Source organism: Loxodonta africana, chromosome 3, assembly GCF_030014295.1.
Source record: "Loxodonta africana isolate mLoxAfr1 chromosome 3, mLoxAfr1.hap2, whole genome shotgun sequence".
Lineage (NCBI taxonomy): Eukaryota > Metazoa > Chordata > Mammalia > Proboscidea > Elephantidae > Loxodonta > Loxodonta africana.
Genome location: NC_087344.1, coordinates 204,976,918 through 204,990,977, shown reverse-complemented (window position 1 = coordinate 204,990,977; position 14,060 = coordinate 204,976,918). Strand labels below are relative to the sequence as shown.

The 14,060-nt window shown below is 43.6% G+C and overlaps 1 long non-coding RNA gene across 1 annotated transcript in view; it reads right to left on the bottom strand.

The window, feature by feature from the left end:
- The window catches only part of LOC111751983 (uncharacterized), a 43,797-nt gene extending 30,244 nt beyond the window's left edge, over nucleotides 1-13,553 (bottom strand). The window contains exon 1 of the long non-coding RNA XR_010321594.1: nucleotides 12,973-13,553. This is a non-coding gene — a long non-coding RNA (uncharacterized LOC111751983). The remainder of the gene's footprint in view (nucleotides 1-12,972) is intronic.
- Nucleotides 13,554-14,060: the final 507 nt, after the last annotated feature.

The window sequence follows — 14,060 nt, the reverse complement described above, 5'->3', positions numbered from 1 at the left end:
TGGAGAAGAACATCATGCTTGGTAAAGTAAAGGGTCAGGGAAAAAGAGGAAGACTCTCGATGAGATGGATTGACACAGTGACTGCAACAGTAGGCTCAAGTATAACAATGATTGTGAGGATGGCACAGAACTGGGCAGTGTTTCATAGGGTCACTATGAGTCAGAAACAACTCGATGGCACCTAACAACAACATAAACACTTGAATATGCTTCATCATAAATTGTCACCCCTGTGGACCAGCCCTACAAGAAATACCAGAAGAAGTCCTCCAGAAGGGAAAACAAGGGCACTAGACAGAAGGTTGAAGCTGTACATATGGGAGGGAAATGTCAGCACTGGTGTCTATATCAAAGGCCAGGCCTATGAGTAACTGGGTAAAAATTTCTAAAATGCAGGTTTGGCATGAGTAAAGTGAATACCTTTGTAACACCTAGGCTTGCAGCTATGTTCTCCCTTGTGAAGGAATATGTTCCCCAGCATTGGAGATCACAAGCAGATTTCAAACAGTCACTCATGGGGAAGTTATAAAGCATCCATGTTCTGAAAGAGTTGAATTGCTTGACTTTCAAGGGAATTTCCAAGGCACAGATTCTATAAGCCACAAAACTGGCTGAGAACTGGCAATAGAAGTCCCTCTGGTTTTGCAAATCATCTCATTCTCTCAGAGTAGGTCATGAGATTGTCTGCTGAAGCCACAGAACAAGCCCAATTTGAGTAGATAAGGTGTAGGACGGTTAGAGAATAGGGATAACAAGGAGGAGGTGAAGTAGTTAGGTGCTCAGCTGCTAACTAAAAGGCCAGCAATTGGAACCCACAAGTCCCTCTGCAGGAGAAAGATGTGGCAGTCTCTTTCTATAAATATTTAGAGCCTTGGAAACCTTATGGGGCAGTTCTACTCTGTCCTAGAAGGTTGTTAGGGGTTGGAATCAACTCTATGGCAATGGGTTGAGTTACCTGCTCTTAGAAAGGAACCCCGGTGGTGCAATGGATAAGCACTTGGCTGCTAACCAAAAGGTTGGTGGTTTGAACTCGCACAGTGGCTCTGAGGGAGAAAGAAGACCTTTCGATCTGTTTCTGTAAAGATTACAGCCATGAAACCCTATGGGGCAGCTCTACTGTGTAACATGGAGTTGGTATGGGTCAGAATCAACTCGACAGCATCCAACAAGGACAGCTATATGGGAAAAAAAGCATGTTTGGGAGTGAGAGGCTGGAGTAGAGGCAGGAAGTAAGCAAATCTCTTGGGGAGTGACAGGGATAAGGGAAGCTTTAGAATGGGCAGCATCAATTAATCTTATTAACATCTTTCAAAGTGGGACAAGACATTATATGCCTCCTAACAGGATACAACAGGAGCCTTACTGGCGTAAGGCTCAAAAACTTCAAAAAGTCAGCAGTTCAAATTCACCAGCTGCTCCTTAGAAACCCTACAGCGCAGTTCTGCTCTGTCCTATAGGGTCCCTAAGAGTTGGAGCCAACTTGACTGCACCTAACAACAGCAACAATACAATAAAAGGTACACAGTACTACCTGCGATATATTGTTCGCAACAACAAAATTAAGCCTGAATCTAATCAAGCCTTCAGCTCTAACTCCCAGTTTAAGGAAACACAGCATAGGGCGGATAGAGGCATGTGTAAAATGACCGATCCTCGTGAATTCAGTCAGTAAAACCCAGAATGTGGGAAATTTCTATAGATCAAATGAATCTATAACAAATACCCACCCAGTGAAAGTAACATCAAAAAAGTAAAGAAAGAGGGGGAGGGAACTGTTATAAATTTAAAGAGACATAAGAAAAGTATCAACAAAATGCAATGCAATTGGATCCTGATTCAACACACCGACGTTTTTTGAGACAATTGGGAAAACTTGAGCACAAGGTATTAGATGATACCAAGAAATCTTTGCTACTTTTCCCAGGGGTGATGGCGACATTGTGGTTATGTTTAAAAAAAAAAAAAAAAAAAAGTCTTTATTTGACCAGGATATATATTGAAGTGTTTGTAGCTAAAATTATGTGAGGTAGGAGATTTGCTTTGAAATACTCCAACACGTATAAATAATAGCATGTACGAACTCATAACACAGTTCTCTCTGGGTCTGTGTATCCTTGAAAGTTTCTATAACACAAAAACAGTGAACAGAGCCAAGGCTACTACTGGGCACCAGGGACAGGTTCGTGGTGTAGGAGAGAAGGGGCCCTGAAAACTGTCAGATCAATAAAGACAGCTTATCTACTCTAGAGGTTAGAATAAGGGGAATCTCCTTCATAGAGCTGTTGTGAGAGCCACTTTATTCACTTCCTTAAAAAATCTGAAAGAATACTCCCATATCCAGGTATTTGTTGTTAGTTGCCATTAAGCAGGCCCTGACTCATGATAACCTTACGTATAACAGAACAAAACATTGCCCACTCCTCCACCACCTTCACGACCATCGATATGTTTGAGTTTACTGTTGTGGCTACTGCGTCAATCCATCTCATCGAGGGTTTCCTGGTTTTCACTGACCCTCTACCAGGTATAATACCAACATAAATGAGTGCATATATCTATCAAAAGATATTTACAAGAACGTCCACATCAGCTATATCTATAATAGTAAAAAAACTGGAAACAACCCAAATGTCAAAGAACAAAGAAACAAATTGTGGAATACTCACATGATAAAATGTTACTCAGCAATAAAAAAGAGCAAACGGCTGACACACATGACCTAGATGAGTCTCAAAAACAACGCTGAGCAGAAGAACCAGACGCAGAATACATGGTGTGAAGTTCAAGATCAAGCACAACTATCATATTTTTACACAAATAACGTGTGCATTATGCATTTTTTTGCCAACCTCACAACCCCTCGTGCATTATTTTCCTAGGCACACTATACGCATTATATGTGCAGGTGTGTTGCTTACATGAGAGCATTATTTGTGGAAAATATGGTAATCGGGGTTGATAGACATTAGAATAAGACCCCTAAGCCATGACATTGACCAGAAAGGGGCAAGAAGGACCCTTCTGAGGTGATGGAAATGCTGTACTTCTTGGTCTGGGTGCTGGTGTATACAAAGTACTTATGTAAGAATTCATTGGGCAGGACATTTAAGATCAATGAACTTTATATACTAGACACTATGGATGCTATAACTCAATTACAAAACATAATTGAAAATAATAGAAAAACAAAAACACTAGAAGTGTTTTGGATTTCCAAGAGAGAACTACGTGATGATGAAATTTCAGATAATATTTTTTTAGGGTCTAAGAAAAAGTCACTTCCTAGGCAAATGCTCTCTGGAATGTTCTATAGTTCAGAGGTCAGAGATGGAGCTCCAGTGCTACCCCAGACTCCCATCCTGCTTTGCCCTTTGGAAAATGTATCATCTTGGCTTAGTCAATTATTTCTACCAGTAGTAATTAAAGAATCCATTTTTTTCTATTTCATTTTTCTACAAGTATTCATGGCAAAGTCCTAATCATCACCAATTCAATACACTGAACCAAATTTAGTTGTCACCTATAGAATAATGAGCATGTAGCCTGCAAAGGACAAAGGGTTTTTTTTCCAGGACCTGTTCCTAGGATGGAGTCCCTGGGTGGTGCAAACGGTTAATGTGCTCAGCTGCTAACTGAAAGGATGGCAGTTCAAGTCCACCCAGAGGTGCCTCAGAAAGGCCTGGCAGTCTGCTTCTGAAAAATCAACCATTCGAAAACCCTATGGAAGAGCACGGTTCTACTCTAAAATATATGAGGTCACCATGCGTTGGAATTAACTCAACAGCAACTGCTCCTACGTCCTGGGGTAGTAGTCGGGGGAGTGGTGCCTGGGAGTGGGGGAGAAGGGTGGCAGAGTGCAGCAAATGAGTACTAGACATAGAGGAAAAAGACTTGGGTTCTGGGTCTAGCTCTTTCTCTTTTGTGTGTTTAGGGACAAACCAGACAACCTCTTTGATCATCAGTCCCCCATTTGAGAAATGGGGGTGGTGAAATTCAGTTTTTAGGGCTGTTGTGACCTTGCAAGGGTACAGCAGCCAGCACAGCTCCTGCCACTCAATAAATGGTGACTAAAATAGACCCAAAGTGGAGGGTCAGCGAAAAAGAGGAAGACTCTCAACAAGATGGATTGGCACAGTGGCTGCAACAATGGACTCAAGCATAGCAACAATTGTGAGAATGGCGCAGGACCAGACAGCATTTCCTTCTGTTGTGCTTGGGGTCACTATGAGTCGAAATTGACTTGACGGCACCTAACAACAGCAACAAAATAGAAGAGCAGGAAAAACCAACATGTCTGAGTTTGTTCTTTTTACCCTTCTCCTTGTCCCCTCTCTTCTCCTAACCCCTGGTGCCTGAGAGTCCCAGCCCCTCATGCTATGGTCAGCATGCTACTCAGTCCCCTTCCCTTCGGCAAACCTGAGATAAGGAGAGACGTGGCCACCACCTCAAGATGCCCTGGGACTGGTGCAGGGACGGGGCAGTGGAGAGAACTGGGGTGCCCAGGAGGGACTCTCACTGAAGAGGCAACGCTGGGATCCATAATGATGAATCAAATGAGATTTTTCTAGGCAGTGTGATCCTCAGGGAAACCCTGATGTTAAGTGCTACAGCTGTTAACCAAAACGTTGGCAGTTCAAATCCACCAGGTGCCCCTTGGAAACTCTACAGGGCATCTCTACTCTGTTCTATAGGGTCGCTATGAATCCGAATCAACTTAAGGGCAACAAGTTTGGGGATAATCAGGTAAAAACCAGAGGATACATGAAAGGTGCAGTGTGCGGAGAGAAAAGCTAAGTCCAGCGCAGCTGGGATGGTGGAGAGGAGAGGGTGGGATTTGGACCCACTACAGAGTTCAGAAGTAGCCCTGGTGGCACAGTGGTTAAAGCGATCGACTGCTAACCAAAAGGTCAGCACTTCGAAATCGCCAGTAGTGCCACAGGAGAAAGATGTGGCAGTCTGCTTCCGCAGAGATTTACAGCTTTAGAAACCCTAAGGGGTCACTGTGAGTCGGATTTGCCTCCACGGCAGTAGGTTTGGTCTGGGTTTGGAAGTTTAGGCTTTTTCCAGACATCGCAGGATAGACGTGCACTTTTAAGAAGAAGACTCTGACAGCAAAAGGAATCAGAGGCAGCAAGTTTGTTGGCAGGAAGAGGAGGCAGGAAGTGGTCGCCACATCAGCTAAGTCACAATGAAGGCCTAACCTGGAGCGGAGGGAAGGGGGTTGAAAGATATGACAAGGTTGATTCTCCACAATGGGATGTGAGGATAAGGAGGAGGAGCTCAGAATAACTTGAAGTTTTCCAAGTAGGGTTGCCTGGTTTGTCAAATGAAAACACAGGGCATCCAGTTAAATTTGAATTTCAGATAATTAAAGAATAACTTTGTGCTATGCAATTGGGTATTTTATCTAGCAATCCTATATCAGAGTCCCTCCCTAATACACACATCTGACCTGCTTAAACCATGGCTATCTTAATTTGACTTGCCAGGTAAGTATTCCTACTAGAAAGAGGCTTTTCTTGTTAGCTGGAAGGAGTATTTAGCTCTCTGAGCAATTACTTTTCCCATTTTCATTCAGAGAATCAGCATAGTAAAAGGCTCTATCCCATGTTCTCTTTGTCTCAATGTCATGGGCTACCTGTACCATCAGTTACTCAATATTTTTAGATCTATCTTAAATTCGAAGTCCCTGAGTTGTGCGAAAGGTTAATGTACTTGGCTGCTAACCAAAAGGTTGGAGGTTCCAGTCCACCCAAAGGTGACCTGGGAAGAAGTCCTGGAGATCTACTTCCAAAAAATCAGCCATCGAAAGCCTGACACACATGGGTCACCACGAGGGAATCGATTTGATGGCAACTGGTTTGGTTAAATTTATTCACTTTTTAAATTTAGCATCGTCCTGGGTAATATCTGTGAAATCACCAGTTTGATGGACTAGTTATTTCTATACCTATTAAAATAAACATGTAACTATAAAATAAAATACTTCATCACCACGCTACCTGAAACTCACATGCCACACTTTGGGAAATACCAGCAGAGGCGGGAAAGCTGTGCCTGGGCCTGAGACCAGCGGGTTCTGGTCTGACGCAGACACTGTCCCAGTGGGGAGGTGGACACTACTGTATGCTGTAAACCCTGCAGCTGACTGCACCAAGTAGGAGCAGGAGGAACTGCTGAGTCTCTGATAAGGACTGGGCAACGGGGACTGCACCTCAGTCTTTGGGAGCTTAGCGGGTCACACTTGGTCAGCCAGTGAGGAGCAGCATGGGGACTGTGGAGGGCTGAGAAGCTGGCTGGAGGCTGTAGATGAGGAGTTTAGCCCCCAGGTGAACAACAGCTCTCTCCAGGGGCTGTAAGCTGATATTAAAGAATGCTGTTTGTGGGGTTTGGACACACACTGTGAGCTACCTGCTTACATAATGCTTAATTGTTCCTAAGCTTCTCCTGATACCTGGTAGGGGTTCAGGTTGATGTCAGCCCCTGGGCTGTCCAGCTGAGAGGTTTTCCCAGGTTTATCGATGGAGACTGGAGCCACCAGAATTGTGACACCCTGAACTCGAACCAATGAGTCATTGTTGCTGAGGCCCCTCTGACCCCAAGGATCATGCTGAGAGCCTATCGGTCATGATCTCAATGCTTCATCCCAAATGCTACAAGGCTCTCCTCCCCTGGTTTCATTGCGCCACCCTGCTTGTACTAAGCCTCTCGGACTATGCCAATGCTACTCTGGGCCCTCTCTCTCCTCATCAAAGTCCAGGTGCCTTGGTGTGGGCTGATGGATCCCTGGGTATGTTTTCCTATGTGATCTTCCTTGGTGGGCTGGGGAGACAAGCGGCAGTAGGGGTGAGGCCAGCACTCCTTCTCTCTACTCCCTTGTCATGGATTGAATTATGTCCCCCAAAAATATCTGTCCATTTGGCTAGGCCATGATTCCCAGCATTGCGTGACTGTCCACCATTTTATCATCTGATGTGATTTTCTTATGTGTTGTAAATCCTGTCCTTATGATGTTAATGAGTGGAATTAGGGGCAGTTATGTTAATGATGCAGGACTCAATCTACAAGATTATATTGTGTCTTAAGCCAATCTCTTTTGAGATATAAAAGAGAGAAGCAAGCAGAAAGACGGGGTGGGGGGGGAGTGGACAACATACCACCAAGAAAGCAGTGTGGGGAGAAGAGCATGCCCTTTGGACCAGAGGTTCCTGCACAAGCTCCTAGACCATGGCAAGATTGATGACAAGAACATTCCTTCAGAGCTGACAGAGAGAGAAAGCCTTCCCTTTGGAGCTGATGCCCTGAATTTGGACTTGTAGCCTACTAGACTATGAGAGAATAAATTTCTGTTTGTTAAAGCCATCCACTTGTGGCATTTCTGTTATAGCACCACTAGATAACTAAGACAGCCCTCTACTCCTACATCTCAAGCCTGTTCTGTGTGGGGCAAGCCAGAGGGGCCGGACAGGAGAGAGGGTATCAAGTATCCAGTGTCTTTGATATGTCAACCATTGGGCTAAGCTGATCTCACAGTGATCCTGAAGGCAGGTGTCAGCATTTTCATTTTACAGATGAAGAAACATAGGCTTAGAAAGATTAAGTAACTTGCATAAGGCAGAAAAAGCAGAGCTGAAATTAGACCTAGGGACTTCTGACCTTAAGACTGTTGCTCATTGAAGTGTGCCACTTGAAGTGACTTTGAGGGGGTGGATGATTGCTGGCTCAATTTCAATGCGATAAGAATTTGGAAGGGTAACTTCTCTGTACCTGCCACATGAGGACTCAACCTAGTGAATGTAAGTCAGGTGACACTGCATCAGATGATGCCTACGGCTGACATTTCCTCCAAAACGTTGGCTAACACTCCCATACTTCTTTATTTATCATCCCAAATCTTCTTTTCTCATGACTACTATCAGATACATACACCATGTTGTCATGTGCCATCGAGTCAATTCCAACTCACAGCAACATTATAAAACAGAGTAGAATACCCCACTGGGTTGTTTGGGAATCTTTATGGAAGCAGATTGACACATCTTTCTCTTGTGTAGCCACTGGGTGGGCTCGAACTGCCAACCTTTTGGTTAGCAGCCCAGTGGTTAACCACTGTGCCACCAGGGCTGCTTATACCTGCATTAGTTAGGGTAAATGTCAGGCTGTGGCAACAAAAAGGCCCAAAATGGCTTAGATTTAAGCTTAATTTTCTCTCACATAAAATAGCAGGGAAGTGGTTCAGAACTGGGATGACCCAAACTGGCTTCCTCAGCTCCTCCCAACACATTCTGCATCCCTATCAACAGGAAGGAGGAGAGCACATGCCTTATTTTTAAGGGTCTGACATATTACTTCCACTTGTAACCTATATTGGCCCATATTACATGCATAACTGCAGCTGCAAAGGCAGCTGAGAAATGTAGTCTTTTGCTGAGTTCCCATGCGTCTAATAAAAACTTTTATTGCTAAAATAGGAATTGAAGGGAAATGTTTCAACATAATAAGGGTCATTTATACAAAGCCAACAGCCAACATCATCCTAAATGGAGAGAGTCTGAAAGCATTCCCCTTGAGAATGGGAACCAGACAAGGATGCCCTTTATCACCATTCTAATTCAACATTGTGCTGGAGGTCCTAGCCAGAGAAATTAGACTACATAAAGAAATAAGAGGCATCCAAATTGGCAAGGAAAAATTAAAAATATCTCTATTTGCAGATGATACGGTCTTATATACAGAAAACCCCAAAGAATTCACAAGAAAACTACTGAAACAAATAGAAGAGTTCAGCAGAGTATCAGGATACAAGATAAACATACAAAAATCAGTTAGATTCCTCTACACCAAAAAAAAGAACATCAAAGAGGAAATCACCAAATCAATACCATTTACAATAGCCCCAAGAAAGATAAAACACTTAGGAATAAATCTAACCAGAGACATAAAAGATATGCACAAAGAACACTATAAGCCACTACTGCAAGAAACCAAAAGAGACCCGCTTAAGTGGAAAAACGTACCTTGCTCATGGATAGGAAGACCCAACATTGTGAAAATGTCTATTCTACCCAAAGTGATCTATAAATACAATGCATCCTGATCTGAATTCCAAAGACTTTTTTTAATGAGATGGAGAAGCAGATCACCAACTTCATGTGGAAAGGGAAGAGGCCCTGGATAAGTAAAGCATAAATGAAAAAGAAGAACAAAGTGGGAGGCCTCACACTACCTGATTTTAGAACCTGTTATACCAACACAGTAGTCAAAAGAGCCTGGTACTGGTACAGCAACAGATATATAGACCAATGGAACAGAATTGAGAATCCAGACATAAATCCATACACATATGAGCAGCTGATATTTGACAAAGACCCAAAATCTGTTAAATGGGGAAAAGACAGTGTCTTTAACAAATGGTGCTGGCATAACTGGATAACCATCTGCAAAAAAATGAAACAAGACCCATACCTCACACCATACACAAGAACTAACGCAAAATGGATCGAAGACCTAAATATAAAATCTAAAATGATAAAGATCATGGAAGAAAAAATAGGGACAACACTAAGAGCCCTAACATATGGCATAAACAGTATACGAAACATTAGTAACAATGTACAAACACCAGAAGAGAAACTAGATAGCTGGGAGCTCGTAAAAATCCAACATTTATGCTCATCCAAAGACTTCACCAAAAGAGTAAAAAGATTACCTACAGACTGGGAAAAAGTTTTAGCTACAACAAATCCAATCAGTGTCTGATCTCTCAAATCTACATGATACTGCAAAAAGTCAACAACAAAAAGACAAATAACCCATTTAAAAAATGGGCAAAGGATATGAACAGGCACTTCACTGAAGAAGACATTCAGGCTGCTAACAGATATATGAGGAAATGCTCACAATCATTAGCCATAGAGAAATGCAAATGTGATACCATCTCGCCCCAATAAGGCTGGAATTAATAAAAAAAAAAAAAAAACCCACAAAATAATGGATGTTGGAGAGGTTGTGGAGAGACTAGAACACTTATTCACTGCTGGTGGGAATGTAAAATGGTACAACCACTTTGGAAACCGATCTGGCATTTCCTTAAAAAACTGGAAATAGAACTACCATACGATCCAGCAATTCTACTCCTTGGAATATACCCTAGAGAAATAAGAGCCTCTTCAGAAGTAGATATATGCACACCCATGTTCACTGCAGCACTGTTCACAATGGCAAAAAGATGGAAACAAACAAGGTGCCCATCAATGGATGAATGGATAAACAAATTATGGTATATTCACACAATGGAATACTATGAAACGCAAATATAAAGAACAATGATGGATCCTTGAAACATCTCATAACACGGAGGAATCTGGAAGGCATCTTGCTGAGTGAAATTAGTCAGTTGCAAAAGGACAAATATTATATGAGACCACTATTATAATAACTCAAGAAGAAAATATTCTTTGATGGTTACGATGGTGGAGAGGGAGGGAGAGGGGTATTCATTAATTAGATAGTAGACAAGAACTATTTTAGGTGAAGGGAAAGACAACACACAATACAGGGGAAGTCAGCATAACTGGACTAGACCAAAAGTAAAGAAGTTTCCTGAATACAACAACCAAACACTTGAAAGGCCAGAGTGGCAGGGACAGGGGTCTGGGTACCATGGTTTCAGGGGACATCTAGGTCAGCTGGCATAACAAAATGTATTAAGAAAACGTTCTGCATCCCACTTTGGTGAGTGGCATCTGGGGTCTTAAACAATAGCAAATGGCCATCTAAGATACATCGATTGGTCTCAACCCACCTGGAGCAAAGGAGAATGAAGAATACCAAAGACTCAAGGTAAATATGAGCCCAAGAGACAGAAAGAGCCACATAAACCAGACACTACATCAGCCTGAAACCAGAAGAACTAGATGGTGCCCGGCTACCACCCATCACTGCTCTGACAGGGAACACAACAGAGAATCCCTGGCGGAGCAGAACAGTGGGATACGGATCTCAAATTCTTGTAAAAAGACCAGGCTTAATGGTCTGACTGAGGCTGGAGGGATCCTGAAGGTCATTGTCCCCAGACCCTTTGGTAGCCCAAGACTGGAACCATTCCCTAAGCCAACTCTCCAGACAGGGATTGGATTGGATTGGCCTAAGATAGATAATGATACTGGTGAGGAGTGAGCTTCCTGGCTCAAGCAGACATATGATACTATGTGGGCAGCTCCCGTCTGGAGGCGAGATGAGAAGGCAGAGGGGGACAGGAGCTGGTTGAATGGACACAGAGAATACAGGGTGGAGAGGAGGAGTGTGCTGTCTCACTAGGGGAGAGCAGCTAGGGGTACATAGCAAAGTGTCTGTAAGTTTTTGTATGAGAGACTAACTTGATTTGTAAACTTTCACTTAAAGCACAATAAATTAAAAAAAAACTTTTATTGCTACAGAAAAATAGAACTGATATTGGGGGGAAAATAGCAGCTGCAACCACAATAATTTAGGGGAAGCTCATGCATGGATTGACAGGCTATTTATATATTTTTTAAAGAAGTCTGGACTTGGAGTCAGACCACCTGGCTTTGAGCCACAATTTGCTATTTAGGTATGATCTTGGCAGGTTGTGTAACCTCTCTGTTTTTTTTCCATACAATGGGGTAATAACAATTAGTCTGCCGACCTCACTAGGGAAACCCTGGTGGTGTAGAGGTTAAGTGCTACAGCTTCTAACCAAAAGGTTGACAGTTCACATCCACCAGTCGCTCCTTGGAAATTCTATGGGGCAGTTCTACTCTGTTCTATAGGGCCACTATGAGTCAGAATCAACTTGACCGTAAAGGGTTTGGTTTTTTGTTTACCTCACTAGGGGAGCCCTGGTGGTGCAGTGGTTAAGAGCTTGGCTGCTAACCAAAAGGCCCACAGTTTAAATCCACCAGCCACTCCTTGGAAACCCTATGGAACAGTTTTACTGTGTAAAAAAAAAAAAAAAAATCGATGGCAATAGTTTTTTTTTTTTTTTTTTTTTTTTATAGGGTCACCATGAGTCAGAAGCGACTCGATGGCACCTAACAACAACAACATCTCACTAGGATGATGGAAGGCCTAAATAAGCTAATGTCTTTGAGTGCCTAGTGTTGTCTGCAGGGTCACAAAGTAAAGGGCTGCTGCATTGGGCAGCCCAGAGATTCCTTATTTTCCTTTGTAATTGTAAGCCTTTGGCCCTGCCTACCCAACTTGGTTCAGTGTGAAAACCACACATGGCATTTTTTTTTGTATTATATTCCCATTCCCAGGGACAGGGGAGTGGGGTAGGATTCTTTGGAGTGACAGGTATCTATTTACAGAAAATAATACAAATGGCCGTTAGTTTTAAATTGCTGAATGATCTCTCACAGCTGGAAGGAAACTGCAATGGCCAACAGAAACTGCTGGCTAGTACCCCTCCTCAAGTGCCACCCAGAGCACACGCCCTGCCTGCTGTACCTTAATTACCTCTCTGTGGGGAGCCTGGTGGTGCAGTGGTTAACTATTTGGCTGCTAGCCAAAATGCTGGCAGTTTGAATCCACCAACCACTTCTTGGAAACCCTATGGGGCGGTTCTGCTCTGTCCTATAGGGTCACTATGAGTCAGAATCAACTCTACGGCAATGGGTTTGATTTTTTGGTTTTTGGTGTCCTATTTACTTCTGCTGGTTACCCCCACTCCCCTCACCCCCCCCCACACACATATACACTGTGACCAAGTTCCTCCCCCCAGAGCCCTGCAGCTCTCCTGGGCACCCTTCCTTCCCTCGGGTGAGATTCACTGGCAACCACCCACACTGGCTCTTTCTGAACTCCAGTCACACGTGGCTGATGAAGCCCCCGGAAGCTTCCCTCCTTGTAAAGTGGGTTTGAGCAGAGAGCCCCGGGACAGAACCAGCAGAAAAGAATCCAGCAAACCCCCTTAGCAATGCCAGTCTGAGGTATTTCTCCCCAACTCACATGCAACCAGCCACAAAAGGCAGCCTTGGCACGCTTCACACGGCTAGTTCCACTCGTATTCCAGTCTCCATTGGCGATGGTTATCGCAGAACCTGCTCTTATCTGTTAGCCCCTAAGCTCTTTAAGGGCGGAAGTAAGAGAAGCTTTTCTCGGCAGCTATTGTATCTATCGTAAACAAGCTGCCACCATTTCTCCCTCACCCGACTTCGCAGCCGGCAGGTATTATTACTCCCTTATTTGTAGATGAGGAATCTGAGGTTGAAACCACCACCCCCCCCCCACACACAAAAAAAACCTAAAACGTTTTATTGCTTTCAAGCTGAATCCTGCTCATGGCCACCCCGTGCGTTACAGAGTAGAACTGAGCTCTATCGGGTTTTCTTGGCTGTAATTTGTGTGTCTCGGTGTGTGTGTCTGTGTGTGCACTTTAAGTGAAAGCTTACAGAGCAAGTTAGTTTCTCGTTCAAAAATCTATGCACAAATTGTTTCATGACATTGGTTGCAATCCCATATCGTGTCAGTACTCTCCCCCTTTCTCTGTCTACCAGATTCCCCAGTTCCGTTCATGCAGTTTTCCTGTCCTTTCCCACCTTCTCGTCTTTGCTTTGGGGTAGGTGTTGCCCGTTTGATCTCATCTACCTGATTGATCTAAGAAGCACGTTCCTCACATGTTAGATGTGATTTTATGGAAACAGGTCCCCAGGCCTTTCTTCTATGGCACTGCTGGGGGGGGTTTGAACCACCAACTTCTCAGTTAACAGCCAAGCATAAACCACTGCACAACCCAGGGGCCTTTCTGAGGTTGAAAAAGCACCTCAGTATCAAACAGCCATCAAGTGGGGGAACCAAAATTTGAGCCCAGATCCTCTGACGTCAAGACTGGCTCTTTCCACAATGCCATGGTTATTTTTATTATAGTTAAGCATGAAATGGTAGGGACCACGTGTGGAGTCTCTGTATTCTCCCCAGAGCACTGGCAAGATTTCATACCCACAGCAGAGACTCAAGAGTTAGCATGAATGGTTGTTTTCATCATTTTATCTCTGGCAGTGCACAGCACCTGACATGCCAAACAGATCATCATAGGG